This window comes from Magnolia sinica, chromosome 16 (assembly GCF_029962835.1).
Source record: "Magnolia sinica isolate HGM2019 chromosome 16, MsV1, whole genome shotgun sequence".
Lineage (NCBI taxonomy): Eukaryota > Viridiplantae > Streptophyta > Magnoliopsida > Magnoliales > Magnoliaceae > Magnolia > Magnolia sinica.
The window spans coordinates 70,108,696-70,118,713 of NC_080588.1; the positions used below are offsets into that span (position 1 = coordinate 70,108,696).

Sequence of the window (10,018 nt, forward strand, 5' to 3'; positions counted from 1 at the left end):
ACATGATCCCAAAAAAGGAGGCAGATCAAAGCTCAATGGACCACACCGTAGGAAAAAGTGGAGATTTAAGTACCTACCGTTGACTTGGTGTGGTCCACTTAGGCCTTCAATCTTCTGTAGTTTTTAGATCTTGCACTAAAGATAACTTTCAAAATGAATGGATGAAGTGGATAAACCACATACATCATGTTGGACCCCATGGAGCCTCTTACATGACCATCCGTCGTCTATAGCACCGTGTGGGGGTAATACATAATCTGCACCCAAAAAAGGAGCCTACGGGAGTTTTTTTTTTTCTACCGGGCTCAAGGGTTTCACTATCTCCCTTTCTTGTGGCTGTCATGGCCAACCTACTTTCCCTTCCCACTCTGTTTCCCTCTCTCTCTTTTTCTGCATTTTATCATCCGATCGGCTGCTTCTAGATCTTTGCAATCTCACTAATCTCCAAATGCTTAAGGTTGGGAAGGATGGGTAAGGTTCCAGTTGATGAAATTCCAACATCTCTTGAGGAGAAGGTTGCAGGGCAACGCCTTCAGCTTTTATCAGGAACACAGGTCGAGTTTTAGTTTTCTCTTTGATTCATTTGATGGTGTTTTTTTTTTCCTTGATTAGATTTGGGGTTTTCTAGGAAGACATTCACGAATTGCATCTTGGATCCGTTAGTGAGCTTTTTAGTTTCCTTACTGCATCTTGGATGAGAAGATATGATCTCCACGACGAAGATGTTGGGATTTCTGAAAGTGTCTTATTAGGGTCATTGAACCCTAATAAGATGTTGGGATTTCTCCCTGTCTAACACACTAGATAAGTGTTGGGAAACCTATTCCATCTTATTGTATCGTTTCATACAGGGTTGGACGGTAAAGTGGTGATATGGGATTTGTTTCAGCACTTCACATTGGTTCATTGATTACCATAGAATATACTGTATTGTTTAGTATTACACAGGTACTGTTTTGTTTTTTCCATTGTTTTATTGAATACTGTAAATGATGGATTCTATCCAGGAGTTTGTTCTTTTGAACCGTTCTCTTTCTACAATTTTGATGTCAGGGGTTCTTTGGAAAGGTATTTATTGTTTCTAGTCCTCTTTTACTTTTTACTATTTTCTTTTGACCAAGGATAAAATGGTAGCTTCTTTGCTTGATTTTTAACAGCCGTGTGCAGTTCTGTTAGGGCTTGTTTGGATCCTTGCACTGTTCATATCTTGATTGGCTAATCCAGACATTTGTTTTGAATTATTTACAGTAGGCTTCCAATGGGATTGATGAGCCCTCCACCCATCATCCTTCCTCTTTTATGTGGAGTAGTAACCATGCTATTATTAAAAAATGTTCATCTTTGGTGTAGCCAACCATTAAGAGGTTTTCTCAACCCATTTTCAACAAACTTCAAATAAGGATGGCATATGTAAACTATGAACTACTACTTACTATGGTACTGCCAATGACAAGATTGAATCCTTTACAATATGTTTCCTTGTAATGTGAGCCTCTACCATGGCCATTTCAATGGGCATAGGTGAAGGTTGAGGTTTTATCATGGTTGATTTTAAAGTTACAACCAATCTGCAGGTTAAAGGAGCCTCAAGTTGCTCAAGACCCAATTGTAGCTGATGAGTGTCACGAATTTGAGAAAATACTAGGCTTTCAAGACCATTATACCAATAAAAATAAACTATCGAACATGATTGGGTTGACTTTGGTTTGGACCCGTCAAATTTTTTATTTTTTATTTTTAATGAAAAGTAAAGCGAGCATATTCTGTTCTACAAATGACTATTATTGACATTTCCTTTCCATAATGAATGACTGCCTCATTTTTCCCCAATAGGCTAATGATGCTCCCTGTGTATATGTAGGGATTGTTAGACAGACTCATATACATTATATAACTAGTATACCTTGTATAGTTCGTTTTCATAGGTAGAGGATTTTGTTTTTATTATTTTCCTTATTTTTATTATTTTTTGCTCGTCCGGCCCAACTGCTCGTCCAGTCCTTCTGCTCGTACAACGCTCTTCTGCTCTTCGATCTCTGTTCCAGATCTACTCGTCCGGCCTCTGTTCTAGATCTGCTTGTCCGATCTCTGTTCCAGATTTGTTGCTGTTCCAGATCCGTTTTTATTTCGCCAGATCTAGAGCCCCTGTTGTTATTCCAGATCTAGATCCAGATCTGTTGTTATTCCTCCAGATCCAGATCTGTTGTTATTCCGCTAGGTCCAGCGCCCCTGTTGTTATTCTAGCTCCCGATTCAGATCTATTGTTATTCTGTCAGATCCAGAAACTGCAATCCCTTGAGTATCTCCTGCTGTACGGTACATCTAACACCTTCTTCTGCTGCAACTCTTTGTGTGCTTTCAATTAGTTCAGATCAATGGACAAGAACTCATCCCGTACAGAGGCTCCACGTTGTAGTATTGATGGTACCAATTATTCTCTATGGGCTATCAATTTTCAGAACTTCCTCAAGGGTCGTGGCTTGTGGGGACTCATTGATGGATCTGTTCCTATCCCCACTTTCACAGATACCGACAAATTAGCTGATTAGGAAATGAACAATGGGTGGATTATTACCTGGATTCTTGATTTGATCGATCAGTCCATTGCTGTTGGCCTCACACCTCATCGCACTGCTAAGGTAATGTCGGAGCATTTCCAAACAATTTATCAACGGAGTAATGCGGCCCAGTTATACCGCCTGGAACAGGATCTCGTTAACCTTACTCAGGATGACGACAGTATTCAATTATTTTACTCCAAAATTGTCACCATTTGGACAGATATGGCTATGATGGATCCAACATTTCCTCATGACTTTAAAATTTTTCAAACTATGCGCGAGAGTGCGTAAGGTCGACAATTTCTTATGAAGCTGCGTCCGAAATTTGAGCATTGTCGGGCTGCTCTCTTGAACCGTAGCCCTACTCCTTCATTGAATTCGGTTATTAATGATTTATTGGCTGAAGAACAACAACTGAAAGTTCTCTCTTCCTTCCTCAACTCCGGGATCATCTGATATGGTGCTTGCTGTGTCCACCATTACACCAACACGTGGTTCCACTCCATTGACTTGTTGCGGCTGCAACAAGGTGAGTCATATTGTCGCTCAATGCAAAGAATGGTGCGCTTATTGTTGACGGACTGGTCATGGTATCCAGGACTACCGAACAGGTGCCTATGCATTTTCTTTCGGCCGTGAATGTGGTGGTCGTGGTCGTGCTCTTTTTGCTACTGCTGCCACTATTTCTTTCGAGCCGTCTGTTAGTGATTCTGCATCTACTATTTCTGCTGAAGGTCTTTTATCACTATTGACTCCTACGATGCTCCAGTAAATCGTTCAGGCCCTTTCTACGGCCGGTATGTCAAGTATATCCCCATCTTCTACATGGTTCTTCGATTCGGGTGCTTCCAATCACATGACTGGTGCTGTATCCCATCTTCGTGACATTCGTCCCTTCACCGGAAATCAGGCTATTTCTACTGCGGATGGCACTAGACTACCTATTTAGTCAGTTGGATCATTGACTCTCTCTCCTTCTGCTCATTGCCAGTTCACCCTTCGTGATGTGTTTCATGTCCCCAACCTCTCCTCCAATTTAATTTTAGTTGGTCAACTCACATCCAATAACTGCTTAGTCATATTTCTTCCCAACTGTTGTTTTGTGCAGGATTTGGCAACGGGGAAGGTACTTGGGATGGGTAGGCGGCATGGTCGTCTGTACGTGCTGGACTTTGATTCATCTGTCACTCTGGCTCATTGTTTCTTTTCTCCATCTTCATCAGATATTTGTTCAACAAATAAATTGTGAAAACCGTGGCACTTTCGCTTGGGTCATCCACATTCCGTACGGTTAATTCAATTATTTTTTTCTGGCATGTTAGGGAACATTTCTCTTAATAAAAAAGATTTGGATTATTCTTGTTCATCTTGTTGTTTTTCAAAAAGTAAGTATATTTTTTTCTTCTAAGTACTACAAAATCATCTTCTATGTTTGAACTAGTGCATACAGATGTCTGGGGTCCTTCACCAATTATGTCTCTCTCTGGGTTACGATACTATGTTATATTTATTGATGATTTCACCCGTTACACCTGAATTTACTTTTTGCACTAAGTCATAGGTTTTTGAAAAATTCAAGATATTTCACTCTATGGTGGTGACTTAATTTGGGTTCCCGTTCAAAATCTCCGCTCTGACTCAGGGAGGAATATCTCTCAGCAGATTTTCGTACATTTCTTCAGGGCTATAGGATTATTCATCAGACCACCTGTTCTGATACTCCACAACAGAACGGGGTGGCTGAATGAAAAAATCGTCATATTGTTGAAACTGCTAACACCCTGATGACAGCTATGAGTGGTCCTCGTTCTTTCTGAGCAGAAGTAATGTTACATTCAGTTTACTTGATTAACCGGATGACAACCAACGTTCTGAACAGTAAATCTCCATACTTTGTTCTCAAAGGCTTACCTCCTGCATATTCCACATTTTGTGTTTTTGGTTGTGTCTGTTATGTTCACCTGACTTCACGTGAGCGTAAAAAACTATCTCCAAAATCGATCAAATGCATGTACTTGGGATTTGAAGAAACTCAGAAGGGTTTTCGATGTTATGATCCGGTTTCTCGTCGTGGTCGGGTTTCACGACATGTTATTTTTCTTGAACATGTTGCCTTTCATTCATCTCTTCCTCCTACGCACGCCCAAAATCTCCTGGTCTAACCATCTTTCCTGATATTCCTTTTGCCTCGTGTACTCTCCCTTGTCCGTTGCAGGTTTACTCGCGTCGACCGTGTACAACTCCACCACCTATTACTCAACTCGCACATGCTGTATCTGTTGCCGATCCTGAACCTACTTCGATACGTCGTTCCGATCGTGTACATCGAGCGCTAGTTCGCTTGATATGCTCTATGTCTGCCATGACTGCTATTATGGATACTGTTTCTATTCCTACTTCATACTCTCAGGCAACCATTCATGATTGTTGGAAGAAGGCTATGGTAGAAGAACTCGCAGCATTGGATGATAATCATACATGGGACGTTGTCACTCGACCCGCTGACCAACAACTAATTGGTAGCAAATGGATTTATTCTGTCAAGCTCAAGTCTGATGGATCATTGGATTGATACAAGGCTCGACTTATCGCTCAGGGATACAAACATGAATACGGAATTGATTATGATGAGGCATTCGCTCCTGTAGCCAAGATGAAAACTGTTCGTACTCTTCTGGAAATATCTTCCGTTCGCTCTTGGCCACTTGCTCAGATGGATGTGAAAAATGCTTTTCTTCATGGAGACTTCCATGAAACCGTTTATTTGAAACCTCCTCCTGGTTCTTTAATTCCTGACAATAAGGTGTGTCGCTTGAAGAAAGCCCTGTATGACCTCAAACAGGCACCTCGGGCATGGTTCCAACGCTTTCACGATATTGTTACAGGTGCTGGCTTTACTCAAAGTGGTCATGACTCTTCCTTATTTTTGCGCACCACTGTTCGCGGAATTGTCATTGTTCTCATTTATGTTGATGACCTACTTCTGACTGGTAGCGATACTACTGACATCTTGGTTTTAAAGGAAGTTCTGCAATCATCTTTCAAGATAAAAGACCTCGACCATTTCACATACTTTCTTGGGCTTAAATTTTCACGTTCTAAACGTGGGATCCTGGTCAGCCAGCTTAAATATACCAAGGATCTTCTCGCCTTGGCATCATTGACGGATCAGAAGATCGTTCACTCCTTTAGAACTTAACGTTCGATATGGCCGTGACGATGGTGATCTACTTGCACAGCCCAACTTATACCACCGTTTGGTTGGGAGTCCGGTTTACTTAACTATGACTCGCCTTGATATTGCCTACACTGTCTAGGTCGTCATTCAGTTTGTTTCTCCTCCCCGGACTTTTCATATGACTGCTGTGTTGCGCATCCTACGGTACCTATGTGGAACTCTAGATCGATTTCTGTTCTTCTCCTCCACGGTGACTCTGGACCTTCGTGCTTATTCGGATGCTGATTTGGCTGGTTGCGCTGTCACATGAAAATCTACCACTAGCTACTATGTTTTTCTTAGCACTTCTCTCATCTCTTGAAAGTGTAAGAAGTAGACCATTGTTTCCAAATTGAGCACAGAAGCCGAGTATCGGGCGATGTCTGCTGCGTGTAGTGAGCTTGTTTGGTTACGTGGACTTCTTTCCGACTTGGGTATTCCTCTGCAGAATCCTACTCCACTCCATGTCGACAATCTAAGTGCTATTCAGATTGCCTCTAACCCGGTTTTTCATGAACGGACGAAACATATGTTGCATCCTATGATCAGATTGCCGACATTTTCACTAAGTCCTTCACTTCTGCACGTCACTCATTTCTAATTGGCAAATTGTTACTTGTTGATGACCAGCATTAGTTTGAGGGGGAATGTTAGACAGACTCACATACCTTGTATAGTTCGTTTCCATAAGTAGAGGATTCTGTTTTTATTATTTTCCTTATATAAATGACTGTAATCTCCATATATTCAACCCCTTTGGGTTGTCTCAAATACAGAAAAGCTTTCAGCTCCTCTCGGTTTACAGGGATGGTGTGACCAAAGGCCAATTTTACTAGGTCTTATTGTATGAACTAGATGCAATCCGGAAGGTGACATCTTCAATTTTAAAAGAGTTCCATCTTTCTCTGTTTTTGTTTGTTATATAATGTCAACTCACCTTACCTTTCCTAATGTTGAATCTTTTCAAGCATGCACATCACTCGAGCCAAATTACCAGCCTCTACCAACATTTGTTGTTGTCCAAAAATGACAAAGTTGAGATATATTTCCTGGTAAGATGGTGATTAATAGGCTAAATATCACACATGCCCCAATTTTGAGAGATTATTGTAGGTGTTTGGTAACTCACAATTATACAAGTGCTAGTAATTTTTATGGACGAAACAAGTAATTTGTTTAATTGATACCTCAAATTCAATCGCTGGAAACCTGTCTCCTTAACTCATTGGAACTGTGGACTTCTATTTGTGCAGCCATGTGGGCATTTAGGTAAATTTGATCCTGTCTCTACTTTAGTCAGTTGATTTTTATAGTTGAACCTGTTTTTTATTGATGGTATTCTGGTGAATGTGTTGTTGTACTGAAGGGCACCTGTGCTTGTTTAAGATTTGTGCTCCCCATCCTCTGACTTGAAATCCAGATCTAGTATATTGAACACTAACAATTGGGCTAAAAACCAAACTTGTGACATTGTTAGAAATATTTTAAAATGAAGTGCTCATGAGATGTAACAAATCTTTGTTGTACTTTAGTAACATAGCTTCATTCATGGATCACTTGGCTCTTGGATTTTATACATATGAATTCATTCCCCCCAATTAGAGAAAGCAACCCAAAGTAGGTAGGTAGTGTGAGGTACATAAGCATTTTCAAGAAAAGAAAACCAGCTGTACCTTTCTTTGTAGCACCCACTCTACACATCTCCCAAAAATGTCTCAACCCATCTCTTTCCTGTCTTCCATTCATACTCAGACCCTACTCTGCTCTTCTCTCTTCTTCTCGGTATAAACCAAACACTCACATTGCTCTACTCAACCTTTGGTTTAGTTTAAAACTTGTGGTCCGATCATCATAATTATGCTATTTAATATCTTAGATTTTCTGAAGTTTGAAGAATTCTTCTAAAGATGGTTTTTTTTTTTTTTTTTGGTGTGTGTGGGTTTGCAGTTGGAGCTGAAGCAGATGATGATAGGATTAAGCTGTGGCTTCTGGTGGTGGTGGCTTCAAAATTGAAGAGGCCATACTTTGAAGTGCAGCCATTATGTTCCATCAACTTTCCCGGAAAGCATTCCTCTACCATGTGTCATTTACTGCCATGGAAATAGGTTGGTTTGATAACTGTGGTGGTTGATTTTTTTCCAAGAGTTTGTCATTGTTTACTTATCCATATTAAGTTCTCGGTATTTTTGGTATACTTCTTTGTTTTCGCTCTTTATGAAAGCAACCTTCTAAATTGTACTTTTGTCATTTCTGAGTTCCATTTTCATTACAAGGGAACATTTCAATAAACTGGCAAATCTTGTTTATTTCTTTTTTCCTTGAATAATGCAGTGGCGGTAGTGCAGATGCAAATGTTGCAGCTGCAATCCTACTTCCTTCTAATATTACTGTATTTACTCTTGAAATTTTCCTTTTTTCCCTTTTCTTTCTTGAAATTTTTTCTTTTCTGTTTTGCAATAAGTAATAAATTGATTGAATATCAGATACTTCACCATTTCCTCCGTTTCATTTGTTAAATTTCAATCGAGAAGGAAAACATCTATGTTGGTGCCTTTCAGATTTAACATTGTTGTTGGTCCGATTCCACCTGCTTTGAGTAATTCCTTCTGCAGGTAAGCTTGCAAGAGTAATTTGTTTATAACTGCAGGTATTTGTGTGGCCTTTTGGATTATTAATAAAATTCCATCATTCAAAAAAATGACACAACTCTGTAAATATCTAGAATGATTATAGCTGAAATGAGGATGTTCAGATAGATTAGTGGCAAGATGAGGAGTTCGTTCCTAGTAGGATTTTACAGTACTCTGCTCATGGTGGATGTGGCTACCATATGCTAGTTGTTGTCTTTTATGCTGCTTTTGATTCTTGATTCACTTTGTAGTTATTCTGCTTTTGAAGAAGTTCTCCCACATGCTCCAACATTGATGACTGATGTGTTCAGCAATTATGTTATTCAAAAGGTATGATTTTTCTGGAAAAACAATCATTGGTTTCCTTCCATTCTTTTTTTTTTCTCCCATAAAGATACCTTCCATTCTTTTTCCCCTGTTCATCTGCCATCCTTTATCATTTTTTTAAAAGGCTGTGGGCTGGTGATCTAGTAGTCTCTATATTCATTCTCATGTTGGTCGTATGAACTCTGTTTGCCTATGATATAAAAATGCTCGGTTAATTGTTTGTCTTTGTCGTTTTTGGAGCATGGAAGCCCTGAGCAGAGAAAGAAAAGAACTAGCAAATCAGCTTGCTGGCCGCATTCTTCCTTTGAGCCTTCAGATGTATGGGTGCCTGGTAATTCTAAAGGTATTATTATGGGTCATTTGTTAGGTGTGGCTTGGCATGTACTGTTTTCTTCTTTACATGGACAAATAGTTCTTGGCAGCCAGCTTTTGGACTATGCTATATACTACTCAACATTGATCAATGCACACACTGTATACTAGACAACTCAATATTTATGAGGACACCAATGGCTAATCCGGATTCAATTTGATCAATGCACACACTTTATATGGCTGCCTTGCTGTTTGTATAATAGGTAATTTGTGATATGGATGCATACTTCTAACATGTCTGGATCTTTTTCTTGGAAGTGGATCTAAATGGTGTATAGGTAGCAGTCCTAAATATTTTTTTTTGTTTATAGTCTGAATTTGGTTTTTTGTCTAATTAGCTAGCAATCAAAGGCCTCAAATGTATTTTTTAAATAACTTGTTAGGCCTCAAATGGTTTTTACTAAATCTATTTCATCATTATAGCCTTGTCCCAGCTATTAGGGGCAGCCCAGGCAGGATTCCATGAAAATCTATTTGTTGATCAAATTCCATTGTTGAATACGTTGGGTAGTTTGTTGTTCTCTTAACACTAGCCCACTTCTGAATTTTTTTTATTTTTTTATTTTTTAAATCTGAGAATGATTTAGTATTGCACATCAGATCAACAAATGTTTGCTGAATGTAAGGTGTTCATTTCCATGGGTCACCGGGTTGATGTGTAAAATTCCGCACCAAACCAAATATGGGCCTTGCCCCAAAAGTTCCAGCCTCTTGGATGATCCTGAGCCCTTAAATTGAGGCAGAACTATGATCACATGCATTTTTGGGCCCTATGCCAATTGAGTGGCTGGGATTGTGGAAAATTTACAAATTTTGGCCATGTCTCACATATAGTGTGGTAAAAGCCAAGTAAAAAAAGTGAAAATTAAGAAAACTCATGGTGAGAAGCAAGCTAGGATTTGGTTTGT

General features: G+C 39.6%; 1 long non-coding RNA gene across 1 annotated transcript; it reads left to right on the top strand.

Moving 5' to 3' along the window:
• The first annotated feature begins 292 nt into the window (after positions 1 to 292).
• On the top strand, positions 293 to 9,622 carry LOC131229689 (uncharacterized). Its single transcript, XR_009163543.1, has 4 exons — positions 293 to 554; positions 852 to 1,068; positions 7,726 to 7,883; positions 8,660 to 9,622. It is a non-coding gene; the product is annotated as an uncharacterized LOC131229689 (long non-coding RNA).
• The last annotated feature ends 396 nt before the right edge of the window (positions 9,623 to 10,018 follow it).